The sequence below is a fragment of the Eriocheir sinensis genome, unplaced genomic scaffold (genome assembly GCF_024679095.1).
Source record: "Eriocheir sinensis breed Jianghai 21 unplaced genomic scaffold, ASM2467909v1 Scaffold340, whole genome shotgun sequence".
Taxonomy (NCBI): Eukaryota; Metazoa; Arthropoda; class Malacostraca; order Decapoda; family Varunidae; genus Eriocheir; species Eriocheir sinensis.
Genome location: NW_026111655.1, coordinates 181373 through 195328, shown reverse-complemented (window position 1 = coordinate 195328; position 13956 = coordinate 181373). Strand labels below are relative to the sequence as shown.

General features: G+C 45.0%; 1 long non-coding RNA gene across 3 annotated transcripts in view; it reads left to right on the top strand.

The window, feature by feature from the left end:
* Nucleotides 1-6530, top strand: part of LOC126991792 (uncharacterized) — a 29728-nt gene extending 23198 nt beyond the window's left edge. The window contains exons 4-5 of one of the 3 annotated variants that reach the window (XR_007745851.1): nt 4251-4396; nt 6476-6530. This is a non-coding gene — a long non-coding RNA (uncharacterized LOC126991792). Of the gene's footprint in view, nt 1-4250; nt 4397-6178; nt 6192-6475 lie in introns of those variants that run through there. The other 2 variants (XR_007745852.1, XR_007745853.1) reach the window with 2 other exon arrangements.
* The last annotated feature ends 7426 nt before the right edge of the window (nt 6531-13956 follow it).

The following is a 13956-nucleotide window of genomic DNA, read 5'->3' as shown; positions in this document are numbered from 1 at the left end:
GGCCTGTAATTACCTGGTACTTTTTTGTCTCCTTTCTTAAAAATCGGTGTCACGTTAGCCTTTTTCCAATCTGAAGGGACAATGCCTTGTCGCAAGGACATATTGAATACGGTTGTGAGGGAGGAGAGTATTTCGCTCTTTGTTTCTTTCAGCAGAGTTGGATATACTTTATCAGGTCCAGGACTTTTATTTGTTTTAAGTGATTTGAGGGCTTTAAGGACTTCATCGGGTTTTATTTCAAAGTTAGACAATGCATGCTCGGGATTTACATTAGTACTGGTGTTGGTGGTGATGGTGGGAAGACTGTTATTATTAAACACCGAGGAAAATTAATTATTTAATAGGTTTGCAAAGTGTTGGCTGTCAGTCACTAGTGCACTGTCGCTGTTTGTTAAAGGTCCAATTCCACTTCTGATCGCCTTTCTGTTGTTTATGTAACTGAAGAAGGATTTCGGATTATTTTTACAGTTGGCTGCAATATTTTCTTCATATCTACGCTTTGCCTGATGCACTAATCTTTTTACTCGTCGCCTTGCATCATTGAAAAGTCTAATGTTTTCGGGCGTGCTTTGGTCTTTCTTTAACCTGTAAGACAATTTTCTCTCCTTGACTGAGTGTTTAATTTCGCTATTAAACCAAGTTGGACTTTTATTAGTGTTAATTCGCTTCTCGCACAAGGGGACAAATGTGTCCTGCTGAGTGAGTAAGTGATTTTTAAAGTTTAGCCAGGCGTCCTCTGCATTGCCGTCATCTGATAGTTGCATATCTATTAGTTTTCGTCGGATTTCTACGAAGTTGGCTCTTTTGAAATTGGGCACCTTAACTTTATTTTCAGTCACCGATGTTTGAGCTCTAATGTCAACGCGCACTAGTTTATGATCGCAGGAACCGAGGTGTTCTCCTACCGTGACATTACTGACTAGGTTATCTTGGGTCGCTATGACAAGGTCAAGTATGTTATTTTGTCGAGTTGGGTCAGAAACCATTTGGCTTAGCTAATTTTCCTCTAGAAATTCGATCATTCTATGGGACTCACCTTCTGTACCCGACAGTGTCGCCCAATCGATATGGGGGAGGTTAAAGTCTCCTAGTATCAGTGAGTCGCTGTTATTAAGTGACTGCCTTAAGACGCTGTACATTTCAAGATCGCCATCAAGTGATTGCCCCGAGGCCTGTAAGTGACAGATATATTTAAATTGACTTTTGCAATGTTTACTCGCACGCACAAATGTTCAACGTTACTGTTTCTTGGTGTTTTGTCAGTAGGTTGCAAGTAGCTTTTTGACAAAAGGGCGACACCACCTCTACGGTTTACACGATCATTGTTGAAGAATCTGTAGCCATCTATGTTGTATTCGGAACTTAAATCAATATTAGTGGTGTCGATAAATGTTTCGGTTATAGCAATTACGTCAAAGTTTTCTGTCAGAGCAAGACATCGCAGTTCATCAAATTTGTTTCTTAGGCTACGCGCATTGAAACTAAGGACTCTTAGGTTATCTTGAAGCTTGGTAATAGAGGTACTGGAGGGTTCAATGTTACGAGTCTGTTGCGGTGTGAGGTGTCTATTTACACGGGCGGGATGGAAGGACGTGGCTGAGAGTCGTTTTTTTTTGTTAGGGCGTTACGTACGGGGTTGGTGTGGATCCTTCCAAATATGGCTGAACCGATGGGGGTAAGTTGTATTCCTTCCCTTTGGAAAAGTATACTCTGGCCGTAGAAATCGTTCCAGGCGTTAAAGAATTGACGTCAAGCTCTCCGCAGCGAGTCTGCAGGCGGGTGTTGAGGCTGAAGGCCGTACTGGAGAAGTCGCCCTCATCCCCGGTCCGGGGGAGAAGTCCTGAAATCAAAATATTAGGGGAGTTAGTCTTATACTGCTGGCTGAGCCTACGGTACTTGTCCAGCAGTTCCTCAGACCGTCGTGGTGACGTCGTTTGTACCTGTGTGGAGAACAAAGAGTGAGTCATTAGAGGCCACAGCGGAGACCTCGTCCAGTGCAGCTGTGATGTCGTCAACACCAGCTCCAGGATAACAGTAGTTACGCCTACGACGGGGGACTCTGCCACAGAATTCAACCACCTGATGGCGAATCATAGAGTCACCGACCAAGAAGGTGCTCTGTTCTCGTCCTCCTCCAGTATGGCAAATCTGTTGTAGCAATGAGTAGGATAAATGGCTCTAGGGCGGGTCTGGCTCCTCCTCTCACGGGGGTGAAGCATTCAGCGTCAGCTCTACTGGTTCCTCAGACGTGCCTTCTTCGGAAGGTGGCTGGGCATCGAGTGCAGGTGAGGAGGGTGATGAGGCGTCAATTGCAGGAGGGGCGACGATGTTGGCCTGGATAAACTCCTGCAAGGTATCAACAGTACTTGTTAGTTCGGTGAGAGAGAGAGAGAGAGAGAGAGAGAGAGAGAGAGAGAGAGAGAGAGAGAGAGAGAGAGAGAGAGAGAGAGAGAGAGAGAGAGAGAGAGAAACCTGGACGAAATCTTTGACCAGGCTTCGGCTACAAAGCTGACTCGACAGTTTTTAGAGACTCGTGGAAAGACGCGTAATTTGAGTCTGCTTTCCTGCGTACGTGGACTTGAAAACTGAATCACGAGCTGGCCGGCGGGAATCCTGAGGCTAGTTTTAGCTTCAGCTTTTTCTTTTTAGCAGAAGTGTGTTAGGGAACTCTCAGCTGCTTTGTAGACACTCCCTTTAAATACTTAAGTGTGTCGTTTTTGTGAAGATCGAAAGGATTCCACTGAAAGACGCAAAAGAAACTGGTGCATTTAAATTATCTAGCTATACTCCTCCATTGTTTATTATCCAGACTATTTTGTAGCCCACGCAGGTTTCTCTTCGTCCTCACTCTGGTGCTTAACGTTTGTAGTGAGGAGGGTAACATATCCTGAAATATGTGACTTTAGTATTTTTATGCGGATAAAACTAAAATATAGTTTCATCTACACCTACAAAAAAAGATATCCAAAACAAATTAAGAAGTAGAGGTTGGGGTCGGGTGCGAGCTCTGACCCTGATCCGGTCTTGCTGGGGGGCCCGACCGCGCGGAAGGCTTCCCTGATGCATCCGGGTAGTCTGCTGTCAGTGATGGGTGCAGGGCAAAACCTACGGGACCCCTGCACCTCGAAGGAGGAAGGGTCCCCTAGCCCCTCATTTTGTTTTAGGGGTGGCTGGGTGGTGCAGAGGCTGCGCATAGGGCATAGGGTCCGTGGAGGTGGATGGGGCCGCGGGGTGAGTGCCATCTGGCCAGTGCCGGGCATGAAGAATATGACCCATGCCTCTGTGATGCCCAACGACTGTTTTTGCTACCATGACTACACCGCCCGTGTGTGTGTGTGTGTGTGTGTGTGTATGTAACCATAAACTGATGTATATATAATTGCACAATTATTTTTATAAAATTTAGACCATTAACATATACTATCCAACACACACACACACACACCTTGCATCTCATTTCTTTCTTTTTCAATCCTTTTTCATTTCTTTACGACTCTCTCTCTCTCTCTCTCTCTCTCTCTATATATATATATATATATATATATATATATGTTTGTCTGTCTGTTTTTCTTTCATCTGTCTCTGTGTTAGCTTCTGTTTCTCTGTCTCTGTCTGTTTAAGCTTGTCTGTCGTTCTTTCTATTTGTCTGTCTGTCTGTCTCTGTGTTAGCCTCTCTGTTTCTCTGTTTGTCTGTGTTAGCCTCTCTGTTTCTCTGTCTCTGTCTGTATAAGCTTGTCTGTCTGTCTGTGTTAGCCTCTGTTTCTCTCTGTCTCCGTCTGTATAAACTTGTCTGTCTGTCTGTCTCTGTTTTTGCCTTTCTGTTTCTTTTTCTGTCTGTATAAGCTTGTCTGTCTGTGTCTGTGTTAGCATTTGTTTTTTTCTGTCTGTCTCTGTCTTTGTGTATTAGCCTACCTGTCTTTTTTTTCTGTCTGTGTGTCTGTTTGTTTTATCCCATCGTTCTCTCTGTCTGTATCTGCACTTCTTTCCCTGTCTGTCTGTCTCTTACATTCTCACTCACCAGACAATCACTTCCACACTAACCTCCATAACCAGCCACTCCCTCCCATACTGACCACTACTAACAGACCCAACCTAACCTAACCTGGTCAGCTGGAGGTGGTGACGGGTGGCTGGATGGTGAGGCCAGCACCCACTGCTTCCCTTCCTCTCCCTCCTCCCTTCCCTCCCTCAGACTGCTGGAGGTCAAGTTTAGGCACCCTATATAATTTTTTTTTTTTTTTGTCCAACAGAACCGCTGAGACTGCCATGAGGACCCTCTCTGCCTCCTCACCAACCTCACGTCACTCCACCAAGAAGAATAAGGTTGACGGGTGGTTGACGCTGTTCAACCTGCTCGGAAGTAGAAAATTGAGTGCCCCAGGCCTGTGTGCTAGTGGTAGGTCATATAGTCATGTGACATTTTGTTGGTTCATATGTTCTGCCATTTCACGACAGATTCTGGTCATGCATATGTCTGAACAAGGAACACTGCAGAACATACTCAAGGGGAAGGATAGTGCAAAAAATCACAAATCTGACATGCACAAGAACTCAGAATTCACCCAAAATTGGAAAATGATGCACAGAGTACATTCATCATTAAGCATAGAATGTGACTGGACCATCCATGCTTCGGGAGTCAGTTTTTGTGCACGCCATATTCGCGATTTCAGACCACTCTTCGTCCCCCTTAATTTAGCCTTCTTAAATACAGGTGTAAGCTTGTAGGCATTTTGGATGGACCTGGAAAGGTTTACAGTAGGTGATTTGTGGGGCTGGGTTTTGGTGGCAGTGATGGCTGCATGGCATTCACAGTGGCTGGTCTGTGATGTGGATGTACTAGTATGTAAGGAGGAGACCCATAGAACAGGTGTATCCATTATCAAAACAAAGTCATTCAGCTGAGAATGTGGACGCTCTCTAACAAACTCAAGTGAAAATAGAAAAAAAACATGTGATTTTATAACTAAACAGAGGCTCAAATAATCAAAATAAACCTTGTTGATATGATCTGTGGACAGTTTTCAAGTACTGAATACACACCTTGGCCAAAATAAAGCATCAGCAGGAAGAAATAGAAAACTTTTAAAAAAAAAATCTTCAAAAAATGTAAAAAAAATTGGTTTTTCTGATCAGTCAGTTATTATGAAATAGTAAAAACAGGCAAAACCTGGCATGTTGCACACCAGAAGATGAAGAATTTAAAGAGGAACAGTTTAAGCTCATTTCCAGCTTTGTGGGTCACTTTGGGAAGAAGTTAGGTGTTTTCTGAAGTTCACTGATTGGGCAACATAGCAGCAGCTATTTTTAAAGATTAGCAAAGTGACTCGAAAGTCCATCAACTGTTTTGGACACTTCAGATACCATGCTAGCCAACAAAACATGAAGGATCTGTTCAATTTGGTACAGACATTTGTCTGGCATGGAGTCCTCTTCTTGGCCAGCTCATTAGCCTGTCTTTATACGGGGTCGTTGTTTTGACGAGCCGCCTCCACGTTCCTCTTATCGCCTGTCGTGTTGGTGTTGAGGCCCTTCTCTCATGTCTGCTGCTGTCTTGTCTTGGGTCTACCTCTCATTCCCTCCCTGCACTTCCATTTCTAGTACTCTCCTCGCATCAGTATTCCCTGTATTGTCTCATTAACATGCCCGTACCAATTTCACAACGGTTCCAGATTGTTGTACCCAGCCTCCTGTTTACCGATTTCCAACCCCAAAACTGCCTCCTCGACCCCAGTAAGTGCCTTTATATAGAGTTATCATTAAAATGGTTACTTAATGGTGTTTATTGGCAATAGCTATGGCTCAGAAACTGGTAAATATGAGGCCACCTCCTGCACTGTTGGTCTGGTTCTTGCATTACTGATTCTGCCTTTCCCAGTGACACCACATCCTCGCAACACCTCCTGCACTGTTGGTCTGGTACTTGCATTACTGATTATGTCCATCCCAGTTACACCACCAATCACTGTCTACACCTCCTTCACTGTTGGTCTGGTTCTTGCATTACTGATTCTGTCCTTCCCAGTGACACCACACATCCCTCACAACACCCTCATTTTGGCTACTTCCATATTGCTCTGGCCGGCTTCCTTATGGCTACGGTCTGACATGTGGACTAGAATAATTTTAATGTTATCCTCTGCTTTGCTAACTAATGTGGCTGTCCTTTCTCCTCCAGATGTGCCCAACCCCTCAAGCTTTGCCTCCTTACCACACTGAACACATCACCTCCTCATCACCTCACCTACCTCCCCATCCCTCATGTTGTGCACCTCAGCATTGTCCAGTCATGTACAGCCACCACCACCATCTCTGCCTGTCACTTTTGAACTTGGTGTGTATCTCTAAAGGTGTTGAAATGATACACACTATCTCTAATTAAATGTTGGTATGTTTGTATTATATTGTAGGAGCATTAATGTGCCATTATTGCATACAGTATTGAACGTGTTAGTCAAGGGTCTCTCGTTGACAGGTCTGGGAAGGAAGGGAAGCATCTCAAGACTCAGGAATCAAGGTCCACAGTCCACTGCAGTCCATCAGGAGTGAGTCTGGTCTACTGTGGGACAGCAAAGGTACTGGTAAAGGTGTGCCTGGCCATGGTGTTCAGCTCCGTACCATTGACCTTTGAATGGGCGGTGTAAGTCCGGGACCGCCACAGTTTACCTTTACCCCAGGTACCAATTTTATCGATCATTCTGCAAAGAAGGATGAACAACTGGCTGGGCTGTACATCGCCTACCTGCCGGAATTCAAAACCAGGCCCGAGGGGTGGTAGTCAGGACGCCAGCCACAGGGACAGCCCTCTCATCCAAGTCCAGCCAGTGTGTCCTGTTTGATGATAATGTTGATGCTGCTTTGTCACATAGTTTAGCTTGCCGTCTTCAGCAAGTGCTTAGTTTAGAGGTACATTCAGTTATATGCAGTTACACTCTGCAGTCGACTTTATTTTACAGATTAGTTTTTATAAGTATTTTTGTTATATAGCAAAGTAGCCAAGGGAATATTTGCATGTTGTTGTGTTCTTACCAGGCAGGGTGACAGCACGGAGGCACAGTTTTTAAGGACAATAGGAGGCACTCCATCAGGTCCATAAGCCTTCTGAGGATTGAGGCCAGAGAGGGCATAGAAAACATCATTTTGAAGAATCTTTATAACAGGCATAAAAGAGTCAGAGGGGGGATGAGTAGGAGGAATATGCCCAGAATCATCCAGAGTGGAGTTTTTAGAAAAAGTTTGAGAGAAGAGTTCAGCCTTAGAGATAAATGAGACGGCAGTGTTGCCGTCAGGACTGAGGAGTGGAGGGAAAGATGAAGAAGTGTAGTTGGAGGAGATGTTTTGGGCTAGATGCCAGAAGTCACGGGAAGAGTTAGAGAAAGCAAGGTTTTGGCATTCTCTATTAGTGAAAGAGTTTTTGGTTAGTCGGAGAATAGATTTGGCACGATTCCGGGCAGAAATGTAAAGTTTATAATTAGCATTAGTTTGAAGGCTCTGGTACCTTTTGTGAGCTGCCTCTCTATCATTGACAGCTTGAGAACAAGCGTGATTAAACCAAGGCTTTTTAGTGTGAGGAGTAGAGAAAGAACGAGGAATGTATGCCTCCATTCCAGAGACAATTACCTTTGTGATGCGCTGAGCACACACAGAAGGGTCTTCATCCTGGAACCAATAATCATTCCACGGGAAATCGGAAAAGTACATCCTCAGGTCGTCCCACCGAGCTGAAGCAAAATGCCAGAAGCATCGCCTCTTCGGTGGGTCCAGAGGGTGTACACGAGCGATAGGACAGGATGCAGAAATAAGATTCTGATCGGAGGAGCCCAATGGAGAGAATAGTTTGACAGAATAAGCAGAAGGGTTTGAGGTAAGGAAGAGGTCTAGAATGTTGGGCCGGTCTCCAAGACGGTCGTGAATACGTGTAGGGTGCTGGACCAACTCCTCTAGGTCGTTGAGGATAGCAAAGTTGTAGGCCCATTCACTAGGATGGTCAGTGAAAGAGGATGAAAGCCAAAGCTGGTGGTGAACATTGAAATCTCCTAGGATGGAGATTTCAGCGAAGGGAGAGTGGGTCAAGATGTGCTCCACTTTAGAGATCAAATAGTCAAGGAATTTTACATAGTTGGTAGAGTTAGGTGAGAGATAAACAGCACAGATGTATTTAGTAATAGAATGACAATGAAGTCTTAGCCAGATGGTAGAAAATTCAGAAGAGTCAAGGTTGTGGGCACGAGAGCAAGTGATGTCGTTGCGCACGTAGGCGCAACATCCAGCTTTGGATTGAAATTTAAGATAGAGATAGTAGGAGGGAACAGAATAGAGATTGCTGTCAGTAGCCTCAGTGTGGTGATTCTATAGTTTAAGTTGTCTGTATTTGTTGGGGTTTTAGTGCTTGTTCGTTTTAGTGTTTCATATGTATCGTTCGGGATAGGTGATTCGTATGTAATATGAATCGTATTATATGGTTTCGAAACTAACGTATCTAGTTTCTTCGTCGATGAAGCCAGTGCACTCGGGCTGCAGGTACTGTACGCACCTAGGGTTTTCTTGCCGAGTAAAGCCTAGAGAAAAGGGCTTTTGAGGTGGTTTACTTATTCCCTCACGACAATTTACTCGGCAAGAATCCATGAAGCAAGCTGGAGATGGAGAGACTACTGAAACCTGAACGCTTCGAGGGTGCACAAGACACTACGCCTGCTCAGTGGAACCACTGGCTCTGCACCTTCAGTAACTTCATTCAGTCTATATATCTTGCACCTGACAAGTTGAGGCTGCTCGTCAACTACATCTCTCCAGAAGCATACACCCACATCACCGACTGCCCATCATACGAGGAAGCCATCAAAGCTTTGAAAACTGTGTACGTGAAGCCCAAGAATATCATCTTCCCCCGGCATCAATTGGCTACTCGCAGGCAGCAACTGGCCGAGTCCATCGACACCTTCCTCTTGTCCCTGAAGCAGCTGTCTAAAGACTGTGACTACAAAGACGTGACTGCTGACACCTACACTCAGGAAGCCATCAGAGATGCCTTCATCACTGGTCTCGCCTCTCCTACCATCCGTCAACGTCTATTGGAGAGAGAAACTTTGTCCCTGAATGAGGCCGTACAACTTGCTCGAAGCCTCGACACTGCTCAACGCAACGCTGAAGCATACTCTTCACCTGTCACTCCAGGGAGCGTGTCGGCTGCTCCTGCTCTTACCTCGGAGGTCTCTGTTAACACCACGGACACCGTAGCTGCCGCCTCACAGTCTCAATCCTGTTTCTTCTGCGGTGGAAAGCGGCATCCTCGGTCTCGCTGCCTTGCTCGTGCTTCAGTATGCCGTAAGTGTGGGAAGACGGGTCATTACGCCAGCGTCTGCAGGTCTGGCGACCCTGGACGATCGAGAAGACCTAACACTGCAGCCGCTGCTACTGTGGAACCTCCTGGCTCTACCTCCCCGGTCCCTCCCTGTGGACACTGCGCCCTGCCACCAACTACTGCCGCCACTCCAGTATTAGCGTCTGTTACTACGCCGCGGAGCTCTACAATTCCTGTGAGTGTCAATGAACTGCAAGTGAACTCCCTTATTGACAGTGGAAGTACTATTAGTTTCATCCATCCACAAGTTGTGAAAAACTTAAATATTCCTGTGTACCCTTCAAAGACTGATGTCACCCTTGCTTCTTCCCAAGTTTCTACTACCGGAGGACATTGCTTTGTCAGCCTGAAAGTTAACGACAGTCTGTATCCTGAATTCAAGTTGTCAGTTCTTCCCCAGTTGTGTTATAAAGTAATCTTGGGCAGAGACTTCATGGAAAAACACCAGGCTGTGGAATTCACTTTGGATGGCTCTTTACCTAAACTAACTATATGTAACGTAGCATCAATGTCTATTGATCCTCCATCCCTCTTCCCTAACCTGTCCCCTAATACAAAGCCAGTCTCCACGTGTTCTCGTAAGTTCTCGAGGTCGGATGAAGAGTTTATTCATGAGGAAGTACAGTCTTTGTTACAAGAAGGTGTTGTAGAGAAGAGTCAGTCCCCTTGGAGAGCTCAAGTGCTAGTAACAAGCGATGAGAGACACAAGCGGCGCATGGTTGTTGATTACTCTCGTACCATAAACCGTTTTACTTCATTGGACGCTTACCCAGTGCCTCGTATTCATGATTTAATTCACAAGATGGCTAAGTACAAAATATTCAGCAAACTTGATCTGAAAAATGCTTACTATCAAGTTCCCTTACGAGAAACGGAGAAACAGTACACTGCTTTTGAGGCTGACGGACAGTTACTTCAATTTACCAGAGTTCCTTTCGGTCTGACAAACTCCGTTGCTGTTTTTCAGAGAATCATGGACTCTATCATAGCTGACAACAAATTGCAAGCCACCTATGCTTACATTGATGATGTTATTGTATGCGGCGTAAGCAAGGAGGAACATGACTGGAACCTTCAGCGTTTCAAGGAGGTAGCCTCAAAGTACAACTTGACTTTGAACTTGGAGAAGTGTCACTACAGCTTAAAAGAAATTACTTATCTCGGGTATTGCATCTCCGATAATTCTCTGCGCCCTGATCCAGATCGTATCAGACCCCTGATAGAAATGCCAGTTCCTAATGATTCACCCTCTCTAAAACGAGCGCTTGGCCTCTTCTCATACTATTCCATCTGGATACCTAACTATTCTAAGCGCATACAGCCACTTCTGCTGTGCCAGAGTTTTCCACTCGGCTCTGAAGCTATTAAATGTTTCGAATCGCTAAAGAGAGACATCTGTAAGGCTTCAATAGCTGCCTATGATGAAACTTTCCCACTCCAGATCGAGACTGACGCATCCTCTGTCTCCATAGCAGCCACTCTTTCCCAGCTTGGTCGGCCTGTAGCTTTCTTCTCCAGAACCCTGACCGGCTCTGAAAGACTTCAGCCTGCTGTGGAGAGAGAAGCCACTGCTATCATTGAAGCCGTACGTAAGTGGAGACTTTTTATTTTGGGCCGTAAATTCACTATTGTCACTGACCAACAAGCTGTATCCTTCATGTTTGACTCACGGCATTCCTCCAAAATTAAGAATGACAAAATATTAAGATGGCGTCTCGAGCTCTCTGAATACTTGTATGACATTAAGTACCGACCAGGTCCTCAAAACATCCCTTCCGACACACTGTCTCGTGCATGCTCGGTTAATACTAGCCCAGGCTCAGTCTCTCTCGAACAAGTACACGTGTCTCTGTGTCATCCTGGCGTCACAAGACTTTATCATTTTGTAAAAGTTAAGAATCTGGCTTTTTCTCTAGATGATGTAAGGAGGGTTTGTTCTCAATGCAGTATTTGTTCAGAATTGAAACCTAGATTCTTTAAACCTCCAGTTAAGAACCTGATCCATGCAACACAACCCTTTGACCGAATATCTATTGATTTCGCTGGACCGAAACCTTCTACTACAAAGAATAAATACCTTCTGGTAATGATAGACGAGTACTCTAGATTCCCATTTGTGTTCCCATGCCCAGATATGTCTGCTCAAACTGTTAAAGCTTGCTTCCTTAAACTGTTCGCTATGTTCGGTTGTCCATCATCAGTTCATTCGGACAGAGGAACACAGTTCATGTCTCGTGAAGTCGCAGATTTTCTGTTGAGCCACGGTGTCGTCATGACACACTCCACTCCCTACCACCCCCAAGGTAACGGACAATGTGAAAGAGAGATTGGTACTATTTGGAAAACTGTACGCCTACCACTCAGATCCTCCAAACTCCCCGAGTCTCAGTGGGAACTAGTTCTGGACAGAGTACTTCATTCCATTCGGTCCCTCCTTTGTACTGCCACCAATCAAACCCCGCATGAAAGGTTATTTTCTTTCCCTAGGAGATCATTTAGTGGTTACTCCTTACCTTCCTGGCTTGCTACACCTGGACCTGTCCTGCTGCGGAAGTTTGTTCGTAATTCCAAATCGGATCCGTTAGTGGAAGAAGTTGATCTCGAGAGTGCTACACCACACTACGCTCACATTCGCCATCCGGATGGAAGAAGGTCTACCGTCTACACGAGGGACCTGGCTCCAACCCCTAAGGAACAGACAACCATGCAAGAGAACATCAATGGGACAACACCCACTGAAGAAATTTCGGCTCTAGAACCGACTTCTACCGATGACAGCGATGGAGGGGCAGCCACTCCTGACGCTTGTTACCCAACCTCCGATGACACTAGACTTCCGGACACAAGAAAAAGCGACTCGCCCGAAACTTCCGAAGAAAGACCTGAACCACTAAGACGTTCAACATGAGTCAGGAAAGCTCCGGATAGACTAGGCGTGTGATTTGTACGCAATTATTTGTAAGAGGGGGAGAATGTGGTGATTCTAAAGCTTAAGTTGTTTGTATTTGTTGGGGTTTTAGTGCTTGTTCGTTTTAGTGTTTCATATGTATCGTTCGGGATAGGTGATTCGTATGTAATATGAATCGTATTATATGGTTTCGAAACTAACGTATCTAGTTTCTTCGTCGATGAAGCCAGTGCACTCGGGCTGCAGGTACTGTACGCACCTAGGGTTTTCTTGCCGAGTAAAGCCTAGAGAAAAGGGCTTTTGAGGTGGTTTACTTATTCCCTCACGACACTCAGAAACCTGTGTTTCGGTAAGGAAGAGAAGGCGAGGTTTAGAGGAGGAGAGATGATGTTCCACAGAATGAAAATTAGAACGAAGACCGCGAATGTTGCAGAAATTGAGAAGAAAGAGGTTCGAGGAGTTATCAAGACACCTCTCGGGTCGGCAGCCAGAAGGGGAGTTCTCCCTGAGGGAATTTGTGGGCCCCCCCCCCCCCCCCCAGGCGGGGATTCTGACGCTTGATGTAGGTGCGCCATTTTGAAATTTGAATTTTGGGAAAAGGTGTATATGTTGTGTGAATGTAGTGTGGTGTGGATAGAGAGAGGATCTGTCTTTAGAGAGCATGCTGAACTACTCTTCGGTGTTGGTGAGACAATAGGGAAACAGTTAGTGAGGACATGAGAAGGGTCTTTGGAGGGCTTCAGCTCCCTTCTCACCTCCCATATATACCTCACCGGGAGTGGCTTGCGCCCGTTCGGTAGGTGTCTTCCTACCTACTCCTGTGTGTGTGTGTGTTTGTGTGTGTGTGTGTGTGTGTGTGTAATCGGTCATTACCCAGATGAATATAAATGTATGTGTGTGTGTGTGTGTGTGTGTGTGTGTGTGTGTGTGTGTGTAATCGATCATTACCCAGATGAATATAAAAGTGTGTTTGTGAGTGTGTGTGTGTGTGTGTGTATGTGTGTGTGTGTACGTGTGTGTGTGTGTGTGTGTGTGTGTGTCTAGTCGGTCATAACCCATATGAATATAAAAGTGTGTGTGTGTGTGTGTGTGTGTGTGTGTGTGTACATCAAACACACACAGTTTCCATTGTAATAATGAAGTAGTAATGGTTTCTATAATAACTTCCGGTTTTCCCTCAAAATAAGGACAAAAAATCATGACTGTGGAACCAAAACGTGAAGCTTTTCGTAATGTTCCTTTCTTCGTATTATTCACAAAAATATTAATCGTCTCTCGCTGCCAGATATTTCCTCGCCAGTGAATCAACGAAATAAAAGTTGAATGAAAATGAAGTGAAAAAGGCGATATAATAAATAAAAAAATCATTACAAAAATTTCTCTCCCACTTTTCTCCCTCCCGTCTTTTCTTCTTCCCTCCTTCTGCCCTTTTCACTTTGTTTTTCCCTCTTCCTCCTCACCCTACTACCTCTTCACATTCATCTGCATCCACTCTCTCTCTCTCTCCTTTCCTCCCTTCTTCCTTCCTCTATCGTGCCTCAGTCGTATCCAAACACAATTCTTACTTTATTTCCTTTGCCCTTCCCTTTTTTTGTTTCTCAGAACACAAACTTTTCACCTTTCCTTCCCCTCTTTACTCATCTTACCCTTTGCCTCTCAGCATCATCCACTTGCTTTATAATTCCCT